This window comes from Notamacropus eugenii, chromosome 5 (assembly GCF_028372415.1).
Source record: "Notamacropus eugenii isolate mMacEug1 chromosome 5, mMacEug1.pri_v2, whole genome shotgun sequence".
NCBI lineage: Eukaryota > Metazoa > Chordata > Mammalia > Diprotodontia > Macropodidae > Notamacropus > Notamacropus eugenii.
In genome coordinates, this window is record NC_092876.1 from 234,565,054 (window position 1) to 234,576,247 (window position 11,194).

At 39.3% G+C, this 11,194-nt stretch overlaps 1 long non-coding RNA gene across 3 annotated transcripts; it reads left to right on the top strand.

Moving 5' to 3' along the window:
- Positions 1–1,026: 1,026 nt before the first annotated feature.
- Positions 1,027–10,477, top strand: LOC140505874 (uncharacterized). 3 transcript variants are annotated; one of them, XR_011967691.1, is made up of 3 exons: positions 1,027–1,123; positions 2,618–3,636; positions 6,045–10,477. It is a non-coding gene; the product is annotated as an uncharacterized lncRNA (long non-coding RNA). The 3 variants fall into 3 exon arrangements; XR_011967692.1 differs by having other exon boundaries at positions 2,618–2,901; positions 3,477–10,477; XR_011967690.1 differs by having other exon boundaries at positions 2,618–10,477.
- The last annotated feature ends 717 nt before the right edge of the window (positions 10,478–11,194 follow it).

Genomic DNA, 11,194 nt, shown 5'->3' on the forward strand with positions numbered 1-11,194 from the left:
TGGTTGTCAGAAGAGGCAATACAAGTACACACTCAAGGTCTCTCTTAAGAACTTTGGAATTGATTGTGTGACATGGGAGACACTGGCATAGGATCGCTCAGCATGGCGTGCCCACATCAGAAAGGGTGCTGTGCTCTATGAGCAAAGCCGAATTGAAACAGCTCAAAGGAAACGTAAGAAGTGCAAATTTAGAGAATCCACCCCAAATGTTCACACAGACTATTTGTGTCCTGACCGTGGTAGAGCATTCCCCAGTTTGTATTGGTCTGATGAGCCACAATGGCAGACATTAAAACTTGACTCTAGCACAGTGATGTCATTTTGGTCTTCTTCCAGAATGAAGGACAACAACCAAGTAGGCCAGATGGAAACCCTTTGCTAGACGACAGTGAGGGTTCATATAGCCACCTCCGCACCTCCCCAGCCCTGTGTCCCTGGACATCTTCTGCCTTTTGGACCGAAGCTGGCAGCCAGGAGGACAGGGAGAGGCTTTGACCAGTCAGCAGACCTTATCAGGTCTCAGCTATAAACTGGGCAGAAGAAGCCTGGACAATCTGGGAGAAGAGCGGCCAAATCAGGAGCCACCGCCGGGGCACGGAAGGTGGACCACCTCTGGGAGTGGAGCGTGCTTCCCTTAGGGTAGGCGGTCCAGTTGTGGGCGCCAAGGGGATTCTGAGTCAGAACGGGAGGTAGTCCGTGAGGTGTGGAGGGGAGGGAGGAGGGAGGAGGGAGGAAGAACAGCTTGGTATTTTAGTATGTGAGAAGAGGAACTGGAGGAAGGAATGGGAGAAGCTCTGGCAGAGGTGGGACCTGAGCTGACCCCGGTAAAGGACATGAGGCGGGAGCGAAGACTGGAGAGCTTCCATGCAGTGGGGGGCAGGAGGTGTTAGAGAAGGGCTCCAGCCGCTCTCCACCCCTAGCTTCCCTCGCCCTTTCCTCCCCGCCCCCCCCACCCCAGGACCTCTCTCCGTCCCACCCCCCCGCCCTGCCCCCACCCAGCTTCTCCCGCGCCCTCCTTCGCTACAACGGCTCCCAGCGGTCCCAGTTCTCTCTTCATCCCTCGCTCCTCCGCCCGACTCCCTGAGGCCGAACATCAGCAGGGGAGTTGGGATCAGCCCTTTGGGTATGTGGCCCCACCAACCGAGAGGAAAAGGGGGTATGGTCTCGGGGGGCGAGGGGGGGATGGGAATCAGTAGGACCTTGGCACGTGACCCTGTAGCCCCTGGAGGGAGAGCGCTCTTTAGACCGAGGGCTTCTCCCCTGGGCACCCTGAAGGGTGTATGTGTGTGTGTTGGTCATTTCAGTTGTATTCAACTCTTCGTCACCCCTTTTGGGGTTTTCTTGGAGAAGATTCTGGAGCGGTTTGCCATTTCCCTCGCCAGTTCATTTGACAGATGAGTAAACTGAGGAAAACAAGGTTATGTGACTTGCCCAGATTCACACAGCTGCTCACAGAGTCTGAGGCCGAATCTGAACTCGGTTCTTCCTGACTCCCGGGCCAGGCACTCTATCCACTGCACCACCTAGCTAACTGCCTATGAATGTATACATATATATACAAAACAGACACATACATGTATAATGTGCATGCTTATATATTTGTACGTGTTGTGAATATATGTTAAATGATTTGTCCAAGTTCCCCCAGGCAGTAAATTACAGGAGGTATTTGAACACCTGACCTCTGACTCCAGATCTAGTGTCCTTTCCACCGAGTCACACTTTCTCACGTTTCCTGACCCAAAGCTTATTGAAAAGAGCCGAATGCTTTGTGACAATAAGAACCAGAGCTATAGCATAGCCTGAGGTCTGCTAGACCACTTCCAGTGGACTGAAAAGTTGGGGAAAAATTGATAGTAAATCCAGAGAGGAAACCAGCCAGTGATGTGAGAGAGAGAGTGAATGAAGACAGAATAGTTTTGGAACTTTAGGGCATGGAATTTGCCCCAGGTGCCAGACTCACTTGAACTCCCCAAGAAGAAGGGAATTGACAAAAGAGGAAGGGAAAAGTTACCTGAAGGACAAGAGATGAGATGACTTTCAGTGACTACTGCTTTCAGAATAGAAAGCATAGGTTTTAATGGTTAGTAGGATGAAGAAACCTCAAAACCCAAGGAAAAAGAAATGCCTGGATAAAACTTTTATGGGAGTGACTGTAAGGATTCAGCGGTACTTCTGGGTTATGTACCACATAGAAAGTTTAAGTTTTCCACAGCAGATATCAAGGAAGGAGTACAATTTTCAGTTATATGTTATTACCATTTTGATTTCCAAGTGATTTATACGAGTATATTTAATGACTACCCCAAATTACAAGTAAAGCAAACTAACCCTGGCATATCAGTATCTGGATTTTCTATTTAAATAAGTGTCAGGAACAGACCTTGTCTTTTCAGATATTCTGAATTCCACCTAAGTAATGTGTTTATAACTTATTCAGGGGTTACTGTAAATAGTGTTTAGTAACTAGAAAGGTGGTTACCCTGCTAATAAATGAATGCTAGAACAGAACTTTTCAAACTTGGAAGAACCTTTCAAATACAGTTGTTTAATCTTTGCGCAGATCTGTAGATTGTGACTTTAAAAGCTTTAGTGAGAATAGTTAATTTAATTCTAGGTGCTTTTCAAAGTGCTACAGAGTATACAAAGAGGAAAAGACAATGACCTCATAAAGGAGTTTATAATCCAGAAGGGGAAAAGAAGACTTGTACATAAGTAATTATGGTAACATATTGTAAGTAGTTCATGAATTGTACAGACACTAATAAGAGAAATAAAAGTAAGGAGATGTTTTTAAGTGGGAGGATTTCCGCAGGACTTCATGAAGAAATTGATGGTTGGATTTGACCCTCATGAAAAATAAGACCTTAACAGACTCAGATGACAAAGAAGACATTCCAGGTAAAGGGACAAAATAGTAACAAAAGTATGAGAGTGGAATAATAACAGGAGTGTTTGGGGGAAGACAAGTAAATCAGTTTTATAAGTCTCAGGTTTGTGTAGTGGTATAAAAGATAGGAGGAAAGGTGAAAAGAGGATTGGGAATAGCTTGTGGAAGGCCCTGAGCTTAGACTCTTCACTTAATCAGTAGGCAAGAAAGATCCATAGTGAATTTTGGAGCAAGGCGTTGAGTATGATCCCTGGTAAAGAAGGACCTTGCTATTGTGAAAGTAAGGCTATTCTCACTAATTTTTAACAAATTATGGAGGGACAAGAGTGGTACAGGAAGCAGGATATGAGTAAATGTCCCACTTTTTCAAAATAGTTTGTTGGTATTCTAGAAACTGCAGACCCATAAAGGGGTTGAGGATATGTTAGAAACTATAGGCTAGGTAAATATGACCTTATCCACAGATAAAATTATCCTATTATAGATTTTTATTATTATATTATAGAATTATAGCAGTTTTATAGAGTGAGTTATTTAAAAGATGACTTGTGATCATGAGTTCATTAAAAATTTTCTTTTTCCATAGGGTTATTAGACTGATTCATCAGAGGCATAATGAGTCTCAGTGGTAAACACTAGTCCAGACCACCCCTGAAAATGAACCATATCCATAGCATCACCTGAAAAGTTGCTATCCAGTCTCTGCTTGAAGACCTCTAGTGAAAGATAACTCAGTACCCCCAGAGGTAGCTCATCTCAGTTTTAAATAGCTCTGAATTTCTCATGGGATCTTTGAGAACAAACTAGTTTCTATGTAGACTAGTTTACAATATAATTAGATGGATCTGTAGCAGTATTGATTGATGTCACCCTAGAGAAAGAGTACCTTAGTATTATGGCACAGCATATTGTCCATATCCTGTTCTATCTAATATTTGTATCAGTGATTTAGAGGAAAGCATAAAAGACATTATTATCATTTTTTCCAGATGATACCATGCAAAGAGAGATAAGGAATATGTTGGATGAGCACTAAAATTTAAAATGATTTTGAGAGGCTAGAATATTGAACTGAAATGAGATGATATGTCTAAAGGCATTCTTCATTTAGCTTTACTGAAACAGAACTATTGCATAGGATAGTATAGGATGAAATAAACCTTTCTTGACAATATTTCCCATACAAAAAAATCTTTAGGCCCAGTGCACCACAACATTGACAGAAGTGTTTGTATAATCTTAATTCTATACTAATATAATATCAGTGTCCAGAATAAGGAAGATAGTGTTCAGTTCTTAGTATTACCGTTTAAGGGAAACCATGACAAAACAAAGTTCATCAGTTGGTGACCAGTTTGTTGAAAGGTTTTAAAAAAAAACAAAACATAAATGAGAAGCAGTTATACTGGGTGGAGAGATTTTTGCCTAGAAGGGAATATAGTGAAAAGAGCATTATTAGGAGTCAGAGGACATACATACACGTTGATTCTCCCTCAAATACCCTAACCACTCAGATTTCCTCAGCCTATTCACCTCCCATGAGCTGCTCCTTTATCCCAGCTGAGCCAAAAGAAGATGTTCACGTCCTTCATCTTGCCATCACCCACAAATGTACCACCTCCACATTCAAGAATTCTGAAATCCCCTTATCTGACCATAATCTGTTGGCTTTTCACTTCTCTCTATAATGTCCATAAAGACTTATCATTTACTTTTTTCTGTCTTTAATATTCTTGTCCATCTCTGTATGTATAAATATACCTTTCCTTTTTAATTTATGAACATTTTCCTTTTATACAGGTGTAGTTACCATGTATTCCTTGATATAGGTTCTGTTTTCTTTGCTTCATATTATTTCATGTAAATCTTTCTAGATTTCTTTATAATCCTTGTCCTTACTCATCTTAATCACATGACAGTAATTTATTGCACTGATAAGTCATAATTTACTCAATCATTCTTCACTTTGTGGGGGTTTTGGATAAATGTATGAACTGATGCAAAATAAAATAAGCGGAAGCAGAAGAATAGTACACACAGTTACTATAATGTGAAAAAAACATCCCTGAAAGGCAGTTAAATGCCATTGAATTATAATGACTAATTTTGGCTTCACAAAGAGAGGCTGAGTTATAAAATGTGGCATACTGTCAGAGAAGATTGCTGTGTTGGTTGGTTTTGATTAGCTGTTAGAAGAGTTGTGGTTAATGGTAGAGTGAGGCACATGTCAGGAAAGAACTATGACATTAAAGTAAATCAAAAGATGTAATAGCTTAAGTTTCAGTGTATTTGCTATTTTAGGCTTGTTCAGCCTAGGAAAAGAAATTTGTTACAATGATAAGTTGTTTTTAAACTTATTATAAAAAAGCAAGAATTTCAAGCTTTTATATCATGTTGAAAAATAACACAATAAAATGCCAAGTTTGTGTATTTCATATAATAAAGATTCTATAATCAGTTAAAAACACCTTATACTATTTCTGTAGTCTTCCTAATGCATTGCTACTAGTCTCTCAAGCCTCCTGGCTATTCCCATAAGAATGTTAGACCCAAATGCCCACACTCAAGTTATGTACTTGCATAGTAAAATGCATAGTAATTTAAACAATATGAATATGCAAATGCATAAGCTGTCAGATGTCCACAATTTTTTGAGGCTAAAGTGGCATTTATTTGCCAAAAAATAAAAATGTATTAACTAAAACAGTCAGAAAGTGAAGTCATCGGTAAAGATCTCAAAATATTCTTAGATACATGTGGGTATTCAGAATGAAAGGAACAAGTGGAACCCAAAATCTTGTAGATTGCTGCACAAAATTTGATCATTCCGATTTGACAAAAATGATGGAAGAGTTTTCCTAGAAAACAAAGTTTTCCTAGAACTGTAAAGTTCTTTCATAATCCTTTATTTTACAAATGAGAAAACAGGCCAGAAGAGGTACAGTGACATGCCTCAGGTTACATAGAGCAAATGGAAGAATTAAGATTTGGATGTAGGTCTTCTGACTTCAGAAATGGCACCCCCTATATGAGTCTGTCTTTTGGTTTTCCTTCTTTCAACTTTTACTATTTTAACACTTTGAATATAAATTTTAGTATGTAAGGTAAGTTCATAAGGGCATACATTTACTTGACATTGTTTTCTGTCTTTTAGAGTGCAGAAAGTACCTCAAGTTGACTTATTCCTGTTATAATAGCTTGATGGATGTCAAGAGCCTGGTCGACCATACTACAAAAGTGGTTCTTAAAGGATGTGTCTCAAGTTTTGGCTAAGCTGCTGCATTAATTATGGATATTATGGTGGTTTTTTTATTTCTTGTTTTTGTTAGAACTGTGATTTCATTATTGTAGGGAGCTTGATGAACAACATCTTCTACCAAAGAAGATGAGCATCTTTTCTATAACTTAGAGTTTTAGAAAATTGTCTGGATCACTCTGTAGGTTAAGTTGACCTTTCCAGGGTCACACAGCAGCCATTATGTGTCACAGGCAGGACTGGAATCCAGAGTTTTTGAGTTGGAGGTCATTCTCTGTCTGCTATGCCATTATCCATTGATTATTATCTGACACCTAGGGTGGGAATGTAGGTATAGTACTATACTTATTAGCAGTATTTCACTTTACCTCTAAATAGCTCCAAGGGGCAGTTAGGTGGTGCAGTAGATAGAGCACCAGGGCAGAAGCCAGAAGGGCCTGAGTTCAAATCTCACCTCAGACACTTGACACCCACTAGCTGTGTGACCTTGGGCAAATCACTTAACCCCAGTTGCCTCATCCTGCGTCATTTCCAGTCATCCTGATGAATATCTGGTTACTGGATTCAGATGGCTCTGGGGGAGAAGTGAGGCTGGTGACCTACACAGCCCTCCCTCACTCAAAGCAAAGTCAAGTGCAAGTCATGTCATCATCTCTCTGATGGCTTGGTCTTCTTCGGCAATGAAGGACAAACACACGCACACAAATAGCTCTAAAGAGCTGGACAAAATGTTTGACAACCACTTAAATACTGAAGCGATCTGGACTAAATGAACCAAAAAGACTCCTTTGTGCATACTTAGGAGACATAAGGATTATACTTCAGTATTGGGAGTCTTTATGATTTTATTGTTGTGACTTCTTCTCCACACAGATCATAACCTCCAACTTAAAAAAATAACTTCATGGGGGTTGCTGTGGCTCAACAATTCATTATCTTGCAACTAATGTGGTAATGATCTTGTGTAAACTTGTATAGACTCATCTTAGAATAACAGACATGTGGTCTCAGCAGTACCATATGCAAAGCCTTTCCATCTGTCAGATATGTAAAAGCCTCTGTTGGCATCATCTGCAAAAATTCAACATCTTCTCCATTCCAGAATAAGGAATAAAAATAAGGAGTTTGGTGCTTGGTGGAAGCTATTAAAATATATAGCAGAATAGTCATTACCACCAAATAAAATACTGGCATATTATTTAAGCATTATTTGGCCTAAATCACAAATGCAAAAATTTATTTAACATAGTATATACAGAATTTGAAATAAACTCTTCACCTGAGGTGTCAGACCCCATCAAATTTCTTGGGTCTGAGTTGGGAGGTTACAGAAAATAACCCAATTGAGATCCAAATAGACCTTTGTTTTATTACAGTGTGAACAAAAAAGAACTACATATGAGGGTAAAGAATTCCAGCCACGTGTCTGAAACGTTTGGAATAAGTTTTGTAACTACTGAGGATCCCACAGGGAATTACCAGCCTTAGTGAGGCAGTGAAAATTCTAAAAGGACTGCAAACAGGGAGAGTTCAGAAATAGTTCCTTTGCTAAGTGAGTTAAAGTAAAGAAGAATTCATACTTAGGCTTAGAAACAAAGTTTTTTAGCACATTATTTAAAGGAGTTGAGGCTTGCACGGAAGTGTGTTGTAAACTATGAGAAGAGTAAAAATGAGTTTCGTAGTTGTGCCATAGCATGGAACATTTAATAAATATAATTTTGAGTCATTTGTCTTGAATATAGGGGATTTTCAAACTTTTGCAAGTTTGATTCTGTGAGTTTGGGGCATTTAACATGCCTTTTTCTAAAGCACCTGGCTAGAGGTTTTTTATAAAATATCTTACTTGTGAGTGCTATCTGGTAAATCCTTTTGAATCAGAAATACTTACAGTCAGACTCCAGTTACTTTATCAGACTTAGTTCCAAACATCCTATTTGCTGTAGTTTGTAACTAATCCCAAGGACCGTAGGTAAAAAAAAGTTATGCATATTCCAAATAGATTCCATAGTATGACTAGTAGAGGCAGTAATGAAGTACTATATAGATGACCTATGAAAAAAGATTTTAAAACATAATGGGTCTTTATTATAGTGTCCTCTTAAGTTTGAATGCTAGTTTGGCTATAGCAGTATTTTTAAAGGTTATTTTCATAACCTATGGCTAAGTAACCCAGGCTATTGGCTTAAACAGAACCAATTCAATCATGGAGGCTTCCCCAAAGTAATCACTCTTTTTTAGGGGGGGACTTATTTTGCCACCACCTAGAATTTTCTCTGGGAAATCTCAGGATACAGCTCATTTCTAGGTCTCTATAGATGTACACAAAAGTGTCTTCAGATTTCATACAAGCACTCATGGTAACAATGCATATCAGGCACAGGATAGCCTTTATTTTATCCCATAGAAAACAGATAAAAGACTCACTATAGCCCATAAACAATAAAATTCTTGCTCTGGTGAATCTGTGAATTCTCACACTCCCCCAAGGGGTATATCTAGCCTCCTGGTACCACTTGTGATTTGGAACTTCCACAGAAAGGAAATACACTTTGGAGTTACTACAGAGGCAACCCTTCCAATGTTCCATTTCATTCCATTTTCAGCCCAGAGACTCCACAGAGGCATTTGACCTTATGGAACTATCCGTAGGGTTTGAGAAATAGACTAGAACAACCCTATAACATTCCAGTGAGTCCTCCTTTTGCCCTAGAAACCCATGTAGCCATACAGGCTAATGACACTTTCCTGAGAGCTTGGCCTCCTTTAGATAGGAAATGACTGTAGGATTACTAGAAAGGTAACATTTTGCTCTCAATCTTAACACTATCTGAATATCTCTTGATTTTAGTTGAGGGCAAAATTCAAGTCAGTCACTTTTGCATGTTGTGACTCTAATAAACCTTAGTTTTAGGAGCTATGTGTGTAAGTTGGCTTCTCCACAAGAGACAGGTCTTCTTTGAAACTCCCCTTCTTTTTGTAGCAGGTTGGATTTTAGAATTTGAGGTTCAAGAACTCCCATTTGCATGGGGAAGAGTGCGAATAGCTCCTATGTGGCTCAGCCCAAAGGAAGAGCTATATCCAGCTCATGGAGGTGGGAGGAGGCCATGTCCTTACATAGGATTCTCCTCCCCCATGCTGTCTGGGACCTAGATGTGTTCTTCTCTAGTCTGTGTTTAGCTTTCTCGTGATCTCAGTCATGGGCCAACTTTGCAACTGACTCCTTTTTTTCTAGATCCAGAACAAAGTGGTGATATAGGCTTAGAATCTACCTCCTTCAATACTTCACTTCACAAAAGCACTAAACTTTATTCATGCTTTGTCTATGTAGTGACTGAATTCACAAATAAAAATACTTAAATTCTTTTTAGCTTAAATTTTTTTTTGCACAAATGCAAAAGATAAATGTGAACTTAAAAGTGTCAGCCTTAGGCAGTTTCGAACTTGTATTGAAGTTAGGATTTAAAGCTTTATTTGTAATCACTTCAATATTATTCTTAGGTCTTCCACAGAATTATTAAATAGAATAGATTTATTATCTTCTTGATACTAGATGCTAAGGGTCTCAAATATAAAAAAGGATTACCCTCAGTTTATCTGCTAGAAATGGTGGTTTAAAGGGCAATCTCCCAAATTAATTTGCAGATTAAACACACCTGGATGCCAAATGGAGAGGCAGTGGGGTGTAGTGTGCATTGAGTGTTGGGCTTTCGGTCGAGAAATCCTAGTTTCAAATACTGCCTCTGACGTTAGTTATATAACCTTTAACGAGTGTCTTAGTCCATCTGAACTTCAGTTACAGGTGAGCTGTGCTATTTGTGCATAAGCGGAAGGAATTCCCATATTGAGGAAATGACATGTTCTTAATACATTGATGTAGTTGAATTACATGTAGTACTGGATATCTGTCCTTGGACACACAGTTGCTATCAAGAGAAGGGTGAGGATAGGAGCTCTGATGGTGGCAGTTATGAAAGTTGTGCTGTGCCAAGGATACTTTATAGCAGGGGCCCCTGTATTTCCAGAGGGAAAGGTCTCTAAAATAATAATATTATGGAGTGAAGTAGCAACTGGATATTTATATGTAGGGATTTAATTGGAATATTCTTAAATTGAAAATGAGTTGGAATTATTTGTTCATATTTGGAAGTTATGATATTTTGAGAACATGGTTGTTATTGGCCAGAATTAAATACATTTAATTAAAATGTGGTTGAATTTCAAATTTTCTTTTCCAATAACAGAATGTATACATAAAATCAGCAACCATAAAAAGAAACTGAATAAATTAAAAAAAAAACTTCTGCAGTGAATAAATCCAATCTCTACCTTTTTCTCCATCTTGTCTTGAGTTAATAATGGAATGGAATGAAAAATCACTTTTAAAGCATTTACTGTGTGGCAATTACTGTGTATTCCTTCCTCACTAAGTGCTGGGAACACAAATAGAAAAGCAAGACGGTCTCTACTTCTGAGGAGTTCACATTCTAATTGGGTAAAACAACATATAAAAGGGGGTTCAGTTAAATGACAAATGCAAAGGCCAGGTGGTACTTGGGTTCAGCAAGCAAAGTAGTAGACCACATGGCAAAACTTGTAGGGAATGGCAAGGAGATGGCCCCTGGTACCAGAAAGTATTGAGAAGAGGGGAGTGTATCCAAGGGTTAGAGTTCAGTCAGGTTCAGGATTGTCTCTGGCAGGGTGGGGTGAGGTTTGAATCCAGATGTCAATAGACACACAGTGCCTGGCTTGAATTGGGCTTTGGGGCTTAGGTTGAGAAGGGTCATAGGGTCTCCTGATTACTGACAAGGACATGGGAGGTATGTCTTCCCTCATGCTATTCACTCTGGCATCATCACTGAGCTTTGCACTTCAGGGAAATCATAGTCTTTATATGAATAGGAGAAGCATTTCAGAGGAGGCATAGTGAAGTAAATTTAAGTCAAAGCTAAAATTACCAGTGGTCAAGCAGATGTGGTGCTGGGCCTAGAGTCAGGAACACTAATCTTTCAGAGTTCAAATCTGGCCGCAGACACTTACGAGCTATGTGA